Source organism: Pinus tabuliformis, chromosome 7 (genome assembly GCF_031772625.1).
Source record: "Pinus tabuliformis cultivar Carrire ecotype Pingquan chromosome 7, CPIR1, whole genome shotgun sequence".
Taxonomy (NCBI): domain Eukaryota; kingdom Viridiplantae; phylum Streptophyta; class Pinopsida; order Pinales; family Pinaceae; genus Pinus; species Pinus tabuliformis.
Genome location: NC_142293.1, coordinates 593,863,248 through 593,884,641, shown reverse-complemented (window position 1 = coordinate 593,884,641; position 21,394 = coordinate 593,863,248).

Genomic DNA, 21,394 nt, shown 5'->3' with positions numbered 1-21,394 from the left:
AATATTTCCTTATCTTTATGAAATCCTATGATTCAAACATAGATGGAGGAAATTGTTTACCTATGCATATCGTCATTTCTTTTCGAAATTGGATTTATTATCATGATTGTGAAATTGGACTAACCATTTGAAAAGAAAACACGTCATGAACTTGTCAATTATGCAAATTTTTCGTATGTACCTAGAGAAATTGATCACTTCTCTTTGAACACACTTACGTTTGTTTCCATATTAGTGCCATGTTTGTTTTCAGGTTCCAGGGAAATCGAAGAATTGAAGGAAGCCAATTATGCATGATTGGTTTTCTAGGACCAATTTCAAGAGACATGAACCAATTAAATCCATTTCTATCATCCATAAATGTCATCATTTTTCCTCTCCAAGCTCACAAGTTATCCAAGCATTTTTGCTAAGCATCATCATCACCATTTTCCTTGCAAAGGGTCGCATGTTTCCTTCACATTTTCAATTTACATTTTCCATTCACATTTTTCGTAATTTCCATTCATAGAGATATTTAGCTCACTTACATGCCGATTTGTCCTTTTGCTTTCCGTTCGCTTGTTTACCCTCTTGTCATTTTCATTTCCATTAAATAAACCTTGATCCACTGCAAAATTTTCCATCCATAGTCCTTCCAAAATCATTATTCCATACTCACGTTAGATGATGGGGAATTCATAATGTCTCCCTTCTAACAAGTCATGTCCTATCGACATCAGCACACTATCTAGGTTCAGGGCTAGAGTCCTTATTAGTACCTTGAGGCTTGTATGCATCAATGACAAGTTCTCTCGCCAACAATCATGGGAATACATCAATGTCCCTTGATCGTTGGATCTTGCAAGTGGCTCGACATCAGCTCATCTATTCGCACTTTGTAAAATGTACTTAGGTACCTTGGCACTTGTTGACATTAATGGCGAGTTTGCCTCGCATTGGTTAATGACATTCATCAATGGCTGGTAATCCAATGCCTTCTCTTCATGCTCGACAACAACACATTCATTCGCATAACTAGAATTGTACCATCGGGTTTTGTAGCAGGTGAATACTATATCATTCAACATTTTGCAGTAGATACAATAGATTTAGCAGTAGCAATAAAGAATCCACTTTCATCACCTCATCCACTATTTATGCAACCAAGAAGCAGATGAAATTCTACATTCTATTCCATTATCCAACAATAGTTACAACTTCTCTACATATGCATAGTTTGTCCACTTCCTAGGTTACTAAGTAAAGGTATGTTCTTTTCTAGCCTTTAATCATAGAATTCCTTGAATACTAAAATTATAATTTTTGGAAAATACTTCACTATATTTCCTTTCTCATTTGAAAAAAAAAAACGTAAACACCTTTAGTTGGCGGGGGAAGGGACATCCATTTATTATCACATCCATATCACTTCATTCCATTGCACTTCATTTCATCCTAAAATACTCGTCCTAATCAATTATGATTGCATTATGGTTCAAAAGTTATGTGATTTGCAAATAAATTCCTAAATGATGAGCATATTATATGGCTGATTTAAAGATGCATTCTTAAATATGTTCAATGAATATTGTTGCAACAAAAAGAAACAATGTATTGATACACAAGAACCAATACCAATTAAGATTTGGTTGTCACACAAGAACCAACCAAACATGTTGCAATTCAATGTATGACAAGGAATACTTTGCGAAAAGAAATGAAATTGTCAAATGCAAAGTTTAAGGACATATGATATAAGCCAAGCTTATTCAAAAGCAAATCATGATTAAACAATGCAGTAGATTTCATGAGGACATGCAATAACGTCAGTTGGGGGGTATGTAGAGTCTCCAAATTGTATTCAAAATATCATCCACTTTCACCTTTATCGCCACCATTTCACTCACATGTCGCAACTCCATGACCATATAACCGTTCATTAGCCTCCATTTTCATAATTATATGGGTTCCATTTGTGTTTTCCAAAAGATAATGATTTCTAGTATTATAAGTGAATTAAATGGTTAAAACTTAGAAAAATGACATATACTTGCTAATACTTAAAAGTGGCTTGAGTTTCATGACATGTGTAGGTCAATTGGAAGCTTCCAAGGCACCCTTATGTGGCCTCCAATGCTTAAATTCGAATTCTCTTCAAGATATGGAAGAAGATTTGGATAAAGGTCAAAGAGGATATGTGTCTCATCATTATCTATTTGAGTTGTAACTCTATGAGATTTTCTAGGGATCTAGGGAGAGAATAATGGACCTCCATTAATGAGGTAGCTTCTTATGTTTTTGTATAAATAGGAGAGCCTCCTCCTTTCAAAGGCATGTGTAAAGTTGGGAAATGCTCATGTTTTGAATATAGAATTTGGATTTGGCACCATGCTCATGAGTGATGTTCACTTTGATTTGGTTATGCCTGCATTTGGAGCCTCTCAACTTTCCATCTCTCATGCTTTTGGATTGGCCACCTACAATGTGTGAGATTTATTGTTTTTTTTTAGATTTATTGCTTTCATAGATTAATATTTATTTCTTTCATATCTTTTCCTGTGTGAGAGGTTAAGAGTGATTGTTTTTATTTGCTTTCTACCTAGAAGTTAAGAGCATTTGTTTTTATTTGATTTCATATCTTTTCCTGTGTGAGAGGTTAAGAGTGATTGTTTTTATTTGCTTTCTACCTAGAAGTTAAGAGCATTTGTTTTTATTTGCTTTCATATCTTTTCCTGTGTGAGAGGTTAAGAATGATTGTTTTTGCTTTCATTTCTGAAAGAGTGGTGTGCTTTTCAGTTCCTGCAAGATTGAAAGATTAAGATTTCAATTCCACGTGTTCTACTATAATTGTACTATAATTTCTTTTGAATTGAGTGCTGAATTAGAATAGGTGAATTTGGTTTGTCATTATCTAGTTTCATAGTTAGATTGATCTAAATTGAAAGTTAATTTCTAGCATATATAGTGCATGCATGCTTCGCAAGTTTTACGAAACCCCCGAGTTGACAATTAAATGATAGGTAATTAACTTACCTCAAGAGAACACAACAATACTATAAGGAAGCCAAACTGCTTCTTTCATTAACTGGAATATAAGAGAGTACATGACAGAGTATAAAAGGCTCAAAGCCTATTCATTGAATACACAAAGAGTACATTTTCATAGAAAGCAACTAACAACAATGGACATAAGCAGAGCAGAGGATAGTCCTAGCCTTTCGTCAACCAATCTAGCTCTCAGGATCCTGCCCTTCCTCGCCTGCTTCATCACCAACCCATTCCTTGTGCTATCTTTTTCATTTTATCCTTTGCTTTGCATTCCCACTGCTATTTTCTCTGGGCTGACTCCGCCATTGGTTGCCTTGTATTTCCCTTGCTTGACTGCTTCTGTACTATTCCTCTACCTTGCCACAACTTCCTGTTCACTCCCAGTCATGTTCCTTTCCTTTGGATGTTAGCTCCACAACCCAAATCGTTGTCCTCACCACCTATTCTTGACATTTCTTCCCGCCAAATCCAAAATTCAAAACGAAGGCCCCAACGTCATGACTAACACAACTTTAGTAAGTCATACTTCCATAGTCATTTCTCAAGAATAGCTTGATGAATTAAAAAATCACAATAGAGGCATTGGTCATAAACCCTTAAGGAAAATGGGGTCTCATGGACAAGGGATAAGAAAGAGAAGACAAGGCATCCTAAGCCTCATCATAGCCACGCCATGGATTAAGCATGAAGGCCTAAGTTTTGATGGTAGAAAAGAAAAGGATATGAACAAAATGACGACATTTGTGAAGGAAAATGACATGAAAAAGTTGGCTTGCTCATCATAAGAAATAGCAGCAAGTGCATCCTACTAACACATCATCCTTCTGGTGGCAGATTCAAGAAGAGCAATGATGAGAAGAGTTGGAAGACTCAACCTATGTTATCACTTAAAAGAAGTAGAAAGCCAATCAGTTGGGGAAAGTAGGAAAATACCAAGAGGTGCATCAAACAAGACATCCCTTGTTTGTCATTGTTGGAAGAGGAAAGGAAACAACACTTTCTATTATTGGTATTTATTGCCTTGATCATTTTGAAAGAAGAAAGGCCATATTGAGGCATCTTGCTAGAAGAAGCAATCCATATGACATGAACCTAAATGTTTTTAGAGGAAGAAGGACAAGAATTCTTTACCAATCCAACAACAAATTTAGAGGAACATTGAGAGTAGTACTATCTCAAGTACTCCATACTATGGTGCCAAGAATTTTTTCCACCATTGTAAGTTGAGTGCTCATTAGGAAGAAAATCGTTGGTGACTTCAATCACAACTTCACCCTAAAAACTCCACAATCAAGAGAAGAGTGTGGAGAGTGAATATTGAAGTAGATGAATGGTTGATTTCATATCTAATCAAAGGAGAAAAAAATATTTGAGGAGTTATAGCAACAAAGAAGGTCAGTGACACTAACAATATAGAAAATAGTTTATGCTAAGGGTAGACACAATCTAGTTCTTTTTTTTTTCGGTATTGCATCCAAAGAAACCCTTCTTGAAGATACATCGTAGACTAGTGCACAAATGTTAATGACCTTAAGAGAGTTCTTGAGAATTCTGTGACATGCTTACAAACATGTCCATGCACTAGAGAGTTATTTCCATGATGGGAATAATTGATCCTAGCACAATAATGCACACCATGCTTCCCTTATGGAATTGGTATGTAATGGAAACGTGGTGGGGTCACACTAAATAAGAAGATCAACATTAAACTTGGCTTATTTGCTTGCTAAGATGGACCATATCCAAGTTTGAGAGAGAGAGATGGGAATGGATGTTGATTATAGAGTTTGAATCTAGAGATCACTCAAAGATGAGGGTGAGTGGGTAAACTTCTTCATTGTGGGAACATGTAGGCCAAGAACCAAAACTAGAGCTTGTTGACGGTGTTGGACCCACCAACATTAAGGGATCTCCCTAGTATGAAGTCCCAACTAGACCTCACATTGTTTGGTGTAGTAGTTCCATCTGGTACGATGGCCCGATTGACATTATCTTAAAGATTTTCCTCAACTCTTACTTGTCATCACAGGGGAGTGGTACGCTTTGTCTTCTGAGAAGTGAGGTTCGTGTACCTGGTGAGTGTAAGTGCCACTTGTGTCAATGGTTCTTTCACCGTAGAGGGAGGGTGGGAGTGAGTCCCAAGTCGGTTGGGAGAAGTCCCAACTCTGTTAGGAACACACAACACAATAGGACATGCGCATCTTCCGGCAGAACAGTCCACACGAATGCAGCAATCACAACACGCAAGGGAAGATAACTCGTATAACACTCAACAAATTAGTCCACACAAGTGCAACAGTTGTTACAGCAAGTTTTATGTGAAAGGTCTGCCTGATGTCCGGGAGAGTAGTCTACATGGGTGAGACAACGTTAACAGCATATACAACACATTTCCATTAATAGATTATGTATTACAACACGTGAAATAGTTTAGAGGTAGAACACAGGTTAAAGCAATATGCATCACAAGTTTTAAAGATTAGTCTTACAACAATTACAATACATGTGTGAAAACGTGTTGGCATGTTGGCAAGCTTTTGAATTAAGCGAAAGTTCCAAGACACGTTGTTACACCATACATCACTAACCCCAAGTGTGGGGCATTGGAGCCACTACTTACTCCTCAAAGAAAATATTACATACTCTCTTGGCTATGTGGGAGGATCTGAGGTGAAAAAGTCCTTTGCATGTACAAATGAGGGGGTATTTATAGCCAAGGGTGAAAACTGACCCTTGTGGCTATTCGACTACCCTCATGACTGTTTGACTTCCATGACTTTTCGACTTTACATAACTCTTTGTACAACAAGTGGGTCTCTTGGACTTCCATGTTACATTACATTGATTGACAACATAGCCCATAGTGGAGATGTGAGCGACATGACTCGACATGACAGTGCTAGTACATTCGTGCTACTGTTGGAGTGCATGTCGAGTTATAGTGCCATTGGGTGATGGATGTCTACATGGTGTATCACAGCTTCACCTTCGCATGGAAAAGTGCACGGAGTCTTTAATGGTCTTTGGTTCGCTTGATGATTCTTAGGCATCTTGCTCCTTGCTTGCATGTTGGAAGGCTTGATAGGCTCATTTATTCGTGAAAGGTGCATGTTTGTCTGTTCGTGAGCACATCTTGCATGTTTGCTCATTTGTCCATCCGCGAACATATATTTGCATGGTCATTCGTTCACGAGCACACCTCTTCGCATGCATCATTCGTTCATCTGTTGGTGAACCTATCCTTCTACATGTGCTCCCTTCGTTCATTCCATTCGTCGTCTTGCCATGTTTGTTGGTGTACATATACTTGCAGTCACTCATGACAAGATGACATCAAATCCAAAACCTCCTAGTCTATCATGACACATGATCATTTCGGATGTAGGTGATCGGGAGAGGCAGCAAGGTTTTGAAGCGGGATGATGGCTCTAGGCACTGCTAATGAAAATTGTGCAAGAGTCACTAAGTGATGAACATGGGAAATCCAAGTCGACAGTGATTGTCTGTGAGGTCTGGCTCGGTTGGAAGGCAAAATTGCGAAAATTTTGGGAGGGACAGTCTAGGCTGCAGGAAGGCAAGGTAGGCAGGATCTGCACAGTTTCCAGAACGAGCGGGCAACAGGGGCTGGAAGGCCAAATTTGTGCAATTTTATGGAGGAACAGGTCAGGCTACAAGGAGGGTCAGCAGGTAGAGATTGCGCAGTTTTTGGGAGGAACTGCCCAGGAGCCTGGCAGCCAAAACTGCACAATTCCCAGAGGGAACTGGCAGTTAGTTGTTGGGGTCACTAGTAGCCAAAACTGCACAATTCCTAGAGGGAACTGGCAGTTGGCTGTTGGGGTCACTAGCAGCCCAAACTGTGTAATCTCCATAGGGAACTGGCAGTTAGCTACTGGGTCACTAGCAGCAGAAACTACGCAATTCCTGGAGGGAACTGGCAATCTGCTGCTAGGAGATGCTAATAGAGGAAACTGCACTGAGGCTTGGAGGTCGTCTTGCTGATCATCTCTGCGAAATTTCTGAGTTGAGTGGACTGTTGGGAAGCAGAAGGCCTGCTCATGAAAACTGCACAATTTATTGGATGAGCAGCTGGTCAACTACTGGGATGACTGATTGGGAAAACTGCGCAATTTTCTGAGGGAGTCAACGACAGGCACTTGGTGTCTGTCCGGTCTATCTACGCAATTTCCTCAGTCAGCCGAGTAAGTAAGGTTAGTGGCCTCTGCGTAATTTTTGAGGGGAGTCAATCCCGGGGTGATTGTTGGGTCCGATTGTCCGGGTGGTCAGTATGAAAGTGGATTGAATTACTTGCGGAAGCGCAGCTTGAAAAGACTTGCTTGATGCTTCTGCGTTGTTCTGGTTGACAGTCAATCGAGTCGATGGCGGGGTGATGGTTTGGCTATCAGAGGGGAGTTTGGTCGTCAAAACTTCAGCAAAAATGACTAAGTGTGTGAACGATCGAAATATGCATAGGTGATCATGCAAACACACACTCTCATGACTCGACAACGAAACGACTCAAACCATCCAAACACACATGTTCAACATGACTAACCGACGGTGCAAGTGACAAGCGCGACACTCGTGATTGATCGTTCATTGACCGAGACGATTCTTGCGCAACAGTGAATGTGACTCCATGTGTGCGTGCGATCAATGCTTTCATAGTGAACACAACAAGCACATACGAAGCGAAGACTTTGAGCATAACCAGAACATGGTCACAAGCATGAATTAGACACCAGCATGCAGAAACTTGAATGAAATGAACAAGCAAGGCAGATGCAAGGACTCACACGAGCTCACGAAGTGAACCCGAGTGTGTGCAGTCATCAAGCGAAACTCTCAAGGGAGGCTCCGAAATTGGGTGCAGGACAAAATTTTGGAGGGTCGTTGTAGCCGCTACAACACTTGGTAACACACTGGTAGAACTCCATCATCTCAGTTTCAGTTCATTGCTAGAATAGGGCCTTGGTATTTCAGGGAGTACTGAATCACTGTGTGTGTTACTTTGGCTTCCCCACTTACCCCATGGACATACATGGTCTACCCTTTGACAACTCAATCAAATACAACCAAAAGTTCAACTTGGTCTCAGTGTTTCAAATTCGGTAATGGTAGTTTAGCTCGCGAGTTGAAGATTTTCAGAGTATAAGTTTTCATCTCTGGTGTGCTCCACTGCCAACAGTGCTGGACAGTTCCCCGGCGGAGTCACATAGGAACACACACATTTCTCCACTGCCAGCGAGCCTAGACAGTACCCGAGTGGAGTTGCATGCTTCACCTCTCTGCGCAAGAAGCCTTTCTCTTCTTCACCTTTGAAGAGGATTGTGCATAGGCACTTATTTATTTTTGGGGCGGAAGAGGGATCCCAACTTATTGATGGCAAAAGAGGTTGTTCCTTCAAAGAAGCATGTAAGACCTCTGACATAGGTTTGCTCGTTTAGATTTTCCCCTTCTTTGTTTCTACTAGTTGGATCAGCTTGAACACACATAGCAGAAGGTTGAGTATAGGCATGGGGCTTCCTAGTGTGGACGCAGGTTCTTCGTTGGACCAAAACTTCCCTTGCAGATGGTTCGTATTTTTCGTAAAGACTTCATTGGCCGAAGGTTATAACCAAACACAGAGAAGACGGACACAAGACTGGCCAAGTGATGTGGTGTCACAAGTCTCTTCAAATTTTAGCCACATATTCTATTCAAAATCCAGAACGTAGTAGTTGGCACCACTTATTTTTGGAAACAAAAATAGTAATATACCAAGCAAACAAAACAAACAAAAACAAAAATAGTAAGCAAAGCAAACAAAGTGAAAACAACAACAAGCAAGCAAAGCAACCAAGTCAGCAAGCAAACAATCATGCAAACCAGAAAGCAAAGACAAGCGAAAAAAAGAAAACACTACTCCTACTCCTACATTAAATGGTCAAGGTTACGTGAAATGAAATTTCCAATGAATCCACCATAGGCGTACTCGACCTGCAGTCACAAAGATACGAGCGATTAAAACAGATAAAAAATAGTGTGCAACAGAAAATGAAAAAACTTGAAAAACTTGCACACGAGAGAGAAGGTCTCACATGTGGGTGGAAGAATGTGTCACAACCACCCAACACACATGCTTACCTCTTCCGTGACTACCATTTTTCAACAAACCTCGAAGGCCTCTTGCGAGTGTGTGTTGTTCTGCACCAAGTTTCTCAGCGAGTGCGAGGAAGGACTAAAGCTTATTACCTGCAACATGACTCACCAAGTAAGATTGTTCCAGCCATTCAGTGATTGGATCATAAAATTCATGATGGTTGTTCTGAAAGATTCGTGATCTTTGAGTAGACAAATTCCTGATTCGAGAGAGGGGATCACGATGGGAATCTGATACAGATAGATAAGTCTGGTCATTCTCATCAGTCATGTCAAGATAGTGAGGGCCTGCCATAGCCATCAGCGCAAGCCAAAGTGCCTCACTTGCTTAATAGAAGTCTAAGAAGAAATATGTTACATGGTGAAGATCATAGAGCGCAAAGCGACTATCATTGGATGTATTGTTAGGAAAATGATAGACTACATTACATCCACCCAAGATGGAAGATAAATCAGACCAGTCTGTCGAGATGTCGGATTCCCAGTTTGACATGAACAAAGAAACCTTTTAAACAATTGTACGAATGCTTTGAATGAGGGAACCAAGTTCGTTGTGTGCTAGGCATGATAGAACACCCACCTAAAACTGGTGAAAAAGTGCGCAAGCATCATGGTCATCACAGAAATGTAGAAAGGATGCCAACACTGTGAATGTGTGAAACTTGATTCACGCGATAGGTTGTGTGCTTGTCATCACACAACGAGATTGTTGGTGTGATGAGTGGGCATATTTAACGTACAAAATTTGCAAAACGACCAAGGAGCTGATTACGAGAGATAACATCTGATAAGTATGATTCTGGATAGAGATAGTCTTTGAGATGATCAACTTCACTATCCCATGATTGGATGAGGGATGGACACTCCCAACCCGAATTGGATGTAAGAGAGGTGCATGAAGACAAACATGTTGTAATGGACTCGTGGATTCAATCATTAGTGAAAATCTGAAATTTTGAAATATCATACCCCGAATAGTAAATATTCTTTACATGGGGATCCATGTCAAGTGAAACCATGCAGATAGATGGATTGTGCGTGAGAAACGAGATCTGATTTGGTTTGACGGGCTTACCAAAGTCGCAAGGTCCTGACATAACCATCAATGGGCGTTGAAGTGCCTCAACTCCTTGGCACGTCCCAAAACTTTCCAGAATTGAAAATTTGAATTTTGGGATGTGAACCAGATCATGCATGGCTTGAGGATGGTTGTTCTTACTGATCTCAAAACTTCTCTTAGGATGACAACCATCTCTGTCACAGGCTTGATCAAAATCTTTAGCAAGCTAACTTGACGAGTTGTCTTCATGCAACACACAAGATGATGACGAGTGGGAAGAGTACTATGTGTTGAGTTTTTATTTCGTCAAGGACAACCTCATTGCCTTCTGTTGATCGAGGAGATAACTTCAGAAGATGAAGAAGCAAGAGAATGCGGAGTGTCTCTGACGCATGTTGATGTGTTTTGAATGATAGGACACACAGGTAAGTGAGGCCCAGAGGAAGCTTCGATATGGATGCCTGCTTTGACTGGTGTGCATTCGATATCTGAGTTAGAGTGTACATAAGATGACAGTAGATCATATGATGTGCTTGGGCATTCATCACAACATACGGAAGTGTGGGAGTGATAGCAACCCAAGACTGGAGGTTGATCGAACGAATTGATTTTGCATGATGTTTCACCAAGATTCGCAGATCGAGGATCGATTAAGAATGGAAGCTCAATGTTTTGAGAGGAATTGATTGTGTCTTCACCATCCTACTCCTCCGCTTGGATGATGAGACTACCTTGCTCATGAATGCAACTTGATCCAGCAGCTTGAGAATCAAGAGAGTGCGCGTAGCTAGCTTGTGAAGTAGATCACTCAAGCGAGTCATGGTGCAAGGAGTCATGGCTTGTAGATGATGGAGGATGGCAGAGATGCAAATTAGACTCAAGACTTGAATTAGGAATGGTGATGTCCTCTTGTGGAATGGAGGAATGAGTTTTCTCCATAGGATTTCCTAACCATTATGGAATTTCTTCCATTGGGGCAGGAGACAGCTAAGCAGATGGATTGGGAAAATGTTGTGTAGATTTCTCAGCTTTGCAACCGCTGCAAGGGGGCATCCTCTTCGAAACATGTTGTGTCTCGTGATCCGCGAGAGTTGAGGAAGAAGGGAAATTAGGAAGTTCATCGTTTCAGGAGACATGAACCAAGCGTTTCAACTCTTGGCTCATGAAGTCAAGGTCCACAAACTGCTCACGAATTTGTGACATAAGTGAAGGAAGCAGGTAGCAAAGTCCTCAACTAATTCGCCAAGCTTCATTCTTAGGCGAGAGATTCTTTCATAGACATCTTGGTGGTCACACTCATCAAAGGCTTGATGGAGCTCCGTGATGAAAGTGAGAAAGGAATGGACGAAAGTGGGTGGCAAGGTATGACACTACCGATTAGCACGACCTTCAAGGGTGAGGAAGAAGAGTACACAAACAAGCTCATCACTATCGATTTCATGAGATTCACATAAATAAAGAAAATCATAAATGTGATCAATTATGAACGTTCTGTCCTCACTGTCAAAATTTAACAAGGACAAGTGAACGAGAAGCTCATCGGGGATTGATAACTGATTAAGGGAGAAATGAGAGAAACACCTCGGGAGCATGAATCACGTATTAGTCATTGGGTAAGAGATTCAACCCAGATGTACGGGCTTATCTTGTCATCTAGCCCTCCTTCTAGCGCCAAAATGTTAACGGTGTTGGACCCACCAACATCAAGGGATCTCCCCGGTATGAAGTCCCAACTAGACCTCACACCGTTTGGTGTAGGAATCCCATCCGGTATGGTGGCCAGGTTGTCATTATCTTAAATATTTTCCTCAACTCTTACTTGTCAGAATAGGAGAGTGGTCTTCTTTGTCTTCCGAGAAGTGAGGTTCGCGAGCCTGGTGAGTGTAAGCGTCACTCGTGTCAATGATTCTTTCACCATAGAGGGAGAGGATGGGAGTGAGTCCCCAGTGAGTTGGGAGAAGTCCCAACTCTATTAGGAACACACAACACAACAGGACATGCACAGCTTCTAGCGGAACAGTCCACACGGATGCAGCAGTCACAACACACAAGGGAAGATAACACGTATAACACTCAACATATTAGTCCACACGAGCGCAATGGTTATTACAGCAAGTTTTATGTGAAAGGTATGCTTGATGTCTGGCAGAGTAGTCTGCATGGGCGAGACAGCGTTAACAACATATACAACACATTTCAATTAATAGATTATGTATTACAACAAGTGAAATAGTTCAAATGTAGAACACAGGTTAAAGCTACATGCATCATAAGTGTTAAAGACTAGTATTACAACAATTACAATACATGTGTGAAAATGTGTTGGCCTATTGGCAAGCTTATGAATTAAGTGAAAGTTCCAAGACACATCGTTACACCATACATCACTAACCCCAAGTGCGAGGCGTTGGAGCCACTACTTACTCCTCAGAGAAAAGATTACAGACTCTCTTGGCTATGTGGGAGGAGCTGAGGTGAAAAGGTCCTTTGCATGTACAAATGAGGGGGTACTTATAGCCAAGGGTGAAAACTGACCCTTGTGGTTGTTCGACTACCCTCATGATTGTTTGACTTCCATGATTTTTCGACTTTACATGACTCTTTGTACAACAAGTGGGTCTCTTGGACTTCCACGTTACATTACATTGATTGACAACATAGCCCATAGTGGAGATGTGGGCAGCGTGACTTGACATGGCAGTGCTGGTGCATTTGTGCTGATGTTGAAGTGCATGTCGAGCTACAGTGTAGCTAGGTGATGGATGTCTTCATGGTGTATCACAGCTTCACCTCTGCATGGCAAAGTGCGCGGAGTCGTCGATGGTATTTAGTTCGCTTGATGATGCTTAGGCATATAGCTCCTTGCTTTCATGTTGGAAAGCTTGATAGGCTCATCTGTTTATGAAAGGTGCATGTTCATCCATTCGTCCATTCGTGAGCACATCTTGCATGTTTGCTCATTCATCCGTCTGCGAACATATCATTACATGATAATTTGTTCGCAAGAAAATCTCTTCGCATGCATCGTTCATTCGTCCATTGGTGAACCTGTCCTTCTGCATGTGCTCCCTTCGTTCATCCCATTCGTCGTCTTGCCATGTTTGTTGGTGTACCTATACCTGCAGTCACTCATGACGAGATGAAATCAAATCCAAAACCTCCTAGTCTACCATGACACATGATCATTTCGGATGCAGGTGACCGGGAGAGGAAACAAGGTTGTGAAGCAGGATGATGGCTTCAGGTACTGCTGATGAAAACTGTGTAAGACTCACTAAGTGATGAAGATGGGCAATCCAAGTCGATAGTGACTGTCTGCGAGGTCTGATTCGGTTGGAAGGAAAATTTGCACAAATTTTGGGAGGGACAGTCTGGGCTGCCAGAAGGCAAGGTAGGCAGGATCTGCGCAGTTTTCGGAACGAGCAGGCAGCAGGGGCTGGAAGGCCAAATTTGCGCAATTTTCTGGAGGAATAGGCTGGCCTACAAGGAGAGTCAGTAGGCATAGATTGCACAGTTTTTGGGAGGAATTGCCCGGCAGCCTGGCAGCCAAAACTGCGCAATTCCCAGAGGGAATTGGCAGTTGGCTGCTAGGGTCAATGGAAGCCAAAACTGCACAATTCCCAAAGGGAACTGGCAGTTGGCTGTTGGGTCATTGGTAGTAGAACCTGCGCAATTCCTAGAGGGAAATGGCAGTCTGCTGCTAGTAGAGGAAAATGCACTAAAGCTAGAAGGTCAGCCTGCTGATCATCTCTGCATAATTTCTGAGCTGAGCGGATTGTTGGGCAACAAAAAACCTTCTCATGAAAACTGCGCAATTTCTTGGATGAGCAACTGGTCAACTGCTGGGATGACTGACTGGGAAAACTGCGTAAATTTCAAAGGGAGAAAAGGACAGGCACTTGGTATCTGTCCGGCCTATTTGCGCAATTTCCTCAGTCAGCAGAGTGAGGAAGGTCAGTGGGCTCTGTATAATTTTTTAGGGGAGTCAGTCCCAGGCTGATTGTCGGGTACGACTATCTGGGTGGTCAGTATGAAAGTGGATTGAATTGCTTGTGGGAAGCGCAGCTTGAAAAGACTTTCTTAATGTTTTTGCGTTGTTATGGTTGACAATCAATAGAGTCGATGACCGGGTGATGGTCCGACTGTCAGAGGGGATTCTGGTTGTCAGAATTTCAGCAAAAATGACTAAGTTTGTGAACGATCGAAAGATGCATAGGTGATCATGCAAACACACACTCTCATGACTCGATGACGAAATGACTCAAACCATCCAGACACACATGTTCAACATGACTGACCGACGGTGCAAGTGACAAGCGCAACACTCGCGATTGATCGTTCATTGATCGAGACGATGCTTGCGCGACAGTGAATGTGACTCCATGTGTGAGTGCGACAGATGCTTTCATAGCGAACACAACAAGCACATACGAAGCAAAGACTTTGAGCATAACCAGAACATGGTCGCAAGCATGACTTAGACACCAACATGTAGAAACTTGAATGAAATGAACAAGCAAGGTGGATGAAAGGACTCACACAAGCTCACGGAGTGAACCCAAGTGTGTGCAGTCATCAAGTGAAACTCTCAAGGGAGGTTCTGAAATTGGGTGCAAGCCAAAATTTTGGAGGGTGGTTGTAGATGCTACAACAGAGCCATAGCTAGGATTGGAGCTAGTAGCCAAAGCCATGAGCTAGAGCTAGAGTTAGAGCCATGTTTTGGATAAGAATATAGAAGGCACATTGATCCAGATTGGTTTCCTTCAAGCTTTTGGAGACCAAAATCTTGTAAATGTGAATGTGTGATCTCAATTGGATCTCAACTAATAAATGGTTGTAAGATTCAATACTTGCGAGTAAATTTGGTAATTTATGAGGGTTAACAAACTATGAAAATCAATGCAAATGTAAAAAAGCGATTAAGACAAAACAAAAATAAAAGATAGAAAATTATATGAAATATAAAAAATGGAATAGGAAAAAAGGTTGAGGAATGGGAAATGAAGGATAATGGCTATAAGTGTTCCCTTTACCCCAAATTCTCCCTATTGTTTCCATGGTTTTAATGATTTTTGCTAGCAAGAGAGGAAGATGCATTAAGAGGCAAGAGTTACATTTTATTATAGATTGTCAAAATGAGAATTGAGCCCCCATTCAAAGCATGTTTTTTTTTTGGGTTTCCATGGAAAAAATTGTGTCCATTATGCCATGAATTATTATACAATTGCTTTATGTTTTTATTTGTCTGATGGATTTTCTTCTCTTTGTTTTGTTAACGAATCTCTATAGTATATCTCTATGAAAAGCCAACAAAGTTCTAAAGTATATATCTCAGCAAAGTTCTAAAGTATTTATCTGAGTGATGTTATGAAGTATATATATTAGCAAAGTTCTAAATTATATATATGTGATAGAGGAGTTGAAGAAAGGAATTAAGGTGAGGTTCTTTTGGTTTTTGGTTATATCTCTTTGTAGGTTTTCATGCCATCTTGGGATTCTTTTGGGAACAATACCTCAGCCATTTATTGAGGCAGACTTCAACCCTCTTGGGAACAAGCTTTAGCCCATCTTTGATCACTTTCAGCTCTATGGAAGAATTAAAGAGTAGACTGTGATAGGGCACAAAATCTTGGCCTCACCTTGGAGCACTTTTCAACCTACCTTAAGAAGCAAACCTTGACATTTATTTGAAGCCAAATTTGGTCCTTATTGAAGAACCTTTTAGGATCCTTGATTGGATCAGTAGACCTTGAAGTCTCCGTTATCAAGCCTAGTGAAGTTGCTTAAGATTGATGTTAACCTTGGAGAGCATCTTGAAGTAGATTTTGAAGTTTAGTTTATGCACATTTGGAGATGATTTTGAATCTCCTTGAGCCAGTACAATAGCAATCATTGAAGACATTTTGAGGTATTCCTTGAGCAAATATGAAGAACCTTGGAGACACTTTCAATGCCTTATTGAAGTTGACTTTGATTTGAACCATAATTTAAGTATCTTTGAGGCCATTTGTAGCAGCTCTTAAAGCCTTGGTTGAATTAGACCATCCTTGGAACATATTTGAAGGAGAACTTGAAGCTCTTTTGAGCAACATTTGAAAACTTTGGGGATGCATCTTGGAGAAGCGGATTTGAATTGTTTGGACCTTGAAGCATTATTGGACCAGTCCTTGAAGCATTATTGGAGTTTTGTTAGAGACATCTTTCAAGACTTGTTGAAGAATCTTTTGGAAGTCTTGAAGCAATATTGAAGGCATCTTTAAGGATTGAAGTAAATTGAGAGGGTTGGATCCTTAGAGCATTGGAGTGCTCATTTAAGGTTGGAGACTTGTAAGAAACCGGGTTGGAGCCTAGATTGATTTTTAGGATTGGAGTCCTCATAAGAGGTCGAAGCCTCATTGAGACCAAGGTTAGAGCCTTGAAGGAGTTAGAACAGGTTGGAGCCTGATTGTTTGTAAGAGGATTGGAGTCCTCATTATTTTCATTAATGATTTACTTTCTTGTTTTTTTTTCCCTTGGAAAAAATCGTAATTTTCATTATATTAAGGAAATTTACATATTGTAGATGTTGTTCGCATATGTTGTATATGAGGCTGAGTGCCTGTCAATTTAGAAGTAAAACAAAAAAATATAATCAGCTCTCCATGCAGGGAGGCTCTGTCATCTGTAGAGTTCATATAATGTTATCAAAAAATACTTTGCTCAGAGAGTATGTCTGTCTGTAGATACAACTAATAAAAGTATAAACATGATAATATTAACATATAACAAAAAAGTGCAAGCTCCTGCTGAGCCTATACTATATGGTCCATAAACGGTCAGTGATAGTACTGGTAGTGAGCTTCCTCCCTCAGCTCTTGGATCATCCATGTATCATGTGTCCTTATCGCTGCCTCCTTAGATAGGATATCGACAGCTGTGTTGCGTTCCCTGTATATATGACAGCAAACAAAGTTGTCAAATAAAGAGATAAGTCTATGGGCCTCATCTAGGATTGGCCTCAGTGTGTATGCATGACAGACTGATGATATATTAATCCAATTGCACATTATTTTTGAGTCCCCAAATAGTTGAAGCTTGCTGCAGTGTTTTTCTAATGCAAAATGAATTAAATGTTTGGCAGTGATGAGCTCTACGTAATTGTTTGTGCCTCCTCCAAGCCCCATTTGAATTTGGAAGTGATGGGAATCTGACAGATGAAGAATGGCACCCCCCCTCCTCACATCCTGCTTCTTGGACAGTTCCATCAAAGAAAGCCAATGGCTGGGTGTGGTCAATGGTTTCTGGGACTATATGCCTGGGAGGAGGGTTTTCATCGTCATCAGGAATGTTTTTATAGTCTGCTAGGAGTCGAGTGGAGATGGAGGGCCAATGGGGAGAAATATCCTTAAAGATGAGACGGTTTCAAGCGATCCAGATTTCCCAGCAGATGAGGAGGGGAAGGTTTCTGGCCTTAGCCGGGGCTGCAGCTGACCACCATGTAGTCCAAGCATCTCTGGCAGTCTGTCCCTACCATGTACACTGAGTAGGGATGTTCGGGAGAATAGATACCCAGAGATCAATAGTGATAGGGCAGGAGAGGAAAAGGTGGTCCATTGATTTTGTGTTATCCTTACATAAGCTACACCAAAATGGTCCTTGCATTCCTCTCTTGTTCAGATTGTCACTCGTGGGGGTCTTGTTTTTTAATATTGAACACATAAAAACTCTGCTTCTTGGGGGAGCTTTGAGCTTCCACATGCCTTTCCACCATGTATTTATAGGTTGTGGTCTATGGTTGCTGGCTAAACAGAGGTAACCCTATTTAGGAGAGTATCGACCATTTTTTGCATGCGCCCATATGATTTCGTCCTCCCCCTCAATTATTCTGATGTGATATTCTGATAAGGCCGTTGTGTAGTTTATCCACTGTTGATGCCACTAATGTGGGATATGCAATCTGTCAGCTGATTTCCAGGCTTGGTGAAGGAAAGTGGATCGCTCCATGTCAACAATGTGGTGGATGTGAGTAATGCCCGAGTTGGCAAGGTGGAGCTTCAGTTCATCAAGGAGGATGTGGGCATTACCACACCCAATCCATGGGTCCAGTTCGATGCGGACAGATGCACCATCTTGAATTCTCCAAGTAAGTCCATCTCGGATGAGAGGCAGTGAATTTAGCACTGCTTTCCAGATGATTGAAATTCCATTTTTATTCCAGCTTGTTTGTCTAAGCCAGTTCATCAGGTTAAGGGGTGCAATGTACTTGGAAGTAGCCACCTTAGTCCAAAGGCTATTGGTCAAGATCAGCTACCATCCTAGCTTGGCCACCAGAGCAGATGAGAAGTCATCCAAATTTTTAATACCCCAGCCTCCCCATTTCTTAGGGAGAGTAAGCAGGTCCCATTTTGCCCATGCAAAGATCCTCCCAGATTGTTTGCCTTTCCAGAGGAACCTACAACAGAGATTTTGTATTCTAGTGAGGATTCCTCTGGGTATCTAGGCTAGGGACATCCAATACACTGGGGTGGCTTCAAGAACTGCTTTGATAAGGACTAGTCTTCCAGCCTTGGATAGATACTTATGGTACCAGATATTGAGTCTTCTTTCTAGCTTAGATATAAGCCATGTCCAGTCAGCTATTTTGTATCCATGGGGCTTTAGCCTGTAGCCTAGATACCTTAGTCCATCCTCCAACTGAAGTAGGGCAAAAGGGAACCAGTGGAGCGCAAACTGGACCTCATGAGGGGTGCAATCAGAAGTAGTGATGGTGGATTTAGAGTTTTTTATGACCATACCAGTTGCAGATTGGAAGAGGGAGATGGTGTTTTGTAGGGTAGTCAGGTCCCCAATGCCACCATTTAGGAATATCAACACATCGTCCACAAAGAGTAAATGAGTAATAATGCAACTGTCAGTAATCCTGATACCCATGAGTCTGCCTCTGAGATGCATATCTTTAATAAGTCTACTGAGTCCCTCCATGACCAGCAGAAAAAGCAAAGGGGACAGGGGGCACCCTTGCCTGAGGCCTCTTTTAGAGTGAAAGAAAGGTGAAGCCGCTCCATTTACCAAAACACTAAAGGATATGTTTGTGATGCAACACATGATCCATTTAATAAACTCATATGGGAAGCCAAGATGAGTTAGGAGCATTTGGAGATATAGCCAACTTACCCGATCAAAAGCCTTTGAGAGGTCAGCCTTGATGATCATACCTTTGATCTTCTTTGACTGGATAGAGTGCATCACTTCCTGTGCAGTACCAACTGCTTCATGAATCTAACGGTCTTGAAGGAAAGCAAATTGTTCTGGGGAGATGTGGGTGGAGAGGATGGGGTGTAGTCGGTTTGCAATGATTTTGTAAATGCAATTACAAAGGGAGATGGCACGAAAGTGATCGAAAGAGGTCAGATTGTCTTATTTGGGAATGAGGGCGATGAAGGTGGTATTGATGGCCCCATGCATACGACCCGATGTCCTGCAATCTTCTATGACCTTGAGTAGGTCGTCTCCAAGAATTTCAAAAAAAGTTGTGTAAAACTCCACCGACCAGCCATCAGGTCCAGGGTTCTTGTCTTGCTTAAACCATTTCAAAGTGGCCTCAAGTTCCCCTAAAGTGACTTCCCTTTTCAGCTCCATAACATTCTCTTGATCTACAAATCGATGGAAGAGTTGTGCCACTTTGATGACCTCAACAAGGGTGGCATTGGGGGGAGCTTGATAGATCTGCTTGAAGTGAGATGTTGCCAATGAGGCCAGTTGTTGGAAGGTATGCACTTCCTCCCCCTGCTCATTTGTCAGTTGCCAAATAGTATTGATTGCCTTGTGCCCATTGGCAAATTTGTGAAAAAAATTGGTGTTGTCATCTCCCTCCATCAGCCAAATTGCTCTGCTTCTTAGTCTCCAAGTTTCTTCTCTATCTTTAAGAATTTTCCCCCTTTTTGATATTAACTCTGAGAGCTTATCCTTTTGCTCTCTAGATATGAAGACCCCTCCTTGCTCGTCCTCTAGAGCAGCAATTTCTTATTCGATTTCACTAAGGGTCTGTGCTTCGAGTTCTCTCTAGCTGTGTGCCCAGATTTTTTATAGTCTTTTCAGCTCTCTCAAGTTGCTGACAAAACCTTCTGTTATGTTCCCTCCAGCATGAGGGGGCTGGGCCTTCTAGAAGTTCAATACCATCCAAGTATAGGAGACATCCTTCAACTAGGTGGTGTTGAATTTAAAAGGGGCTCTGGGTTTACTTGTTCCTCCCCTGATGTCAAGAAAAATCAGCAAGTGGTCAGATATCCCACCTGATCCAACCCATTGTCTGAAGATGAGGCCCAACTCCTGTAATCGTTCCTTGATGAGGAAACAATCAAGCCTTCTCGCAATACTATCCTCTCCTATCCTTTTGTTTCTCCATGTAGGAAGGATCTTACCAAAGGGGATATCAATAAAGCTATGGTTCTCCACGATATGTTCAAAGAAGGCAGAGAGGGGGTCGACCTGGGCATGATGACCCCAAGACTACGAGAAACCCATAGAAAAGTTAAGGTCTCCACCTAGGATAATGTTGTCATGTTACAGGATGTTGGAGGTCAAGAGACGCTCCCAAAAAACTTCTCAGTGATGACAAGGCCCATATACATTTAATAGCTTGAAGTCTGTGCCCAGGTCGGATGAGAAGATGTCAGCCCCCAGGTATCCAAGGCCGCCCCAAATGTTACACAGCTTGATGGAACGAGGGTTGAAGCCCAAGGTTATGCCTCCAGAATGACCATTAACATCGAGGGCTTGAAAGGACCACCCAGGAAGCATGGATTTGAGGATGTGAGTTATGGCATCAGCAAGTCCCAGGGTTTCTTGAAGGAAAACAACATCGATGAGTTCAGACTTAAGTAGTCTTCGCAGGGCTAGTTTTTTCTCAGGGCTAGCCATCCCTCGACAGTTGAAGGAGAGGATCTTCATGGGGGGGGTGAGTCTAGGGTATTCTGAGCTCTAAGTACCCAATCTATAGTGAGTTGATGCCCTGTTACAATCTCCTCCCCTGCCTGCTGCTTGGCTTTGGAGAGGGAGGATGGTAGACCTCTGGGAAGCTTCGGAGGTATGGGGGTAGATACCAGGCCAATGCTTATGGAGTCCGAGGCATGAGATCTAGAAAGAGAACAAAGCTGGTATTTGTGGGGAAGAGTTCCATGATCAGAG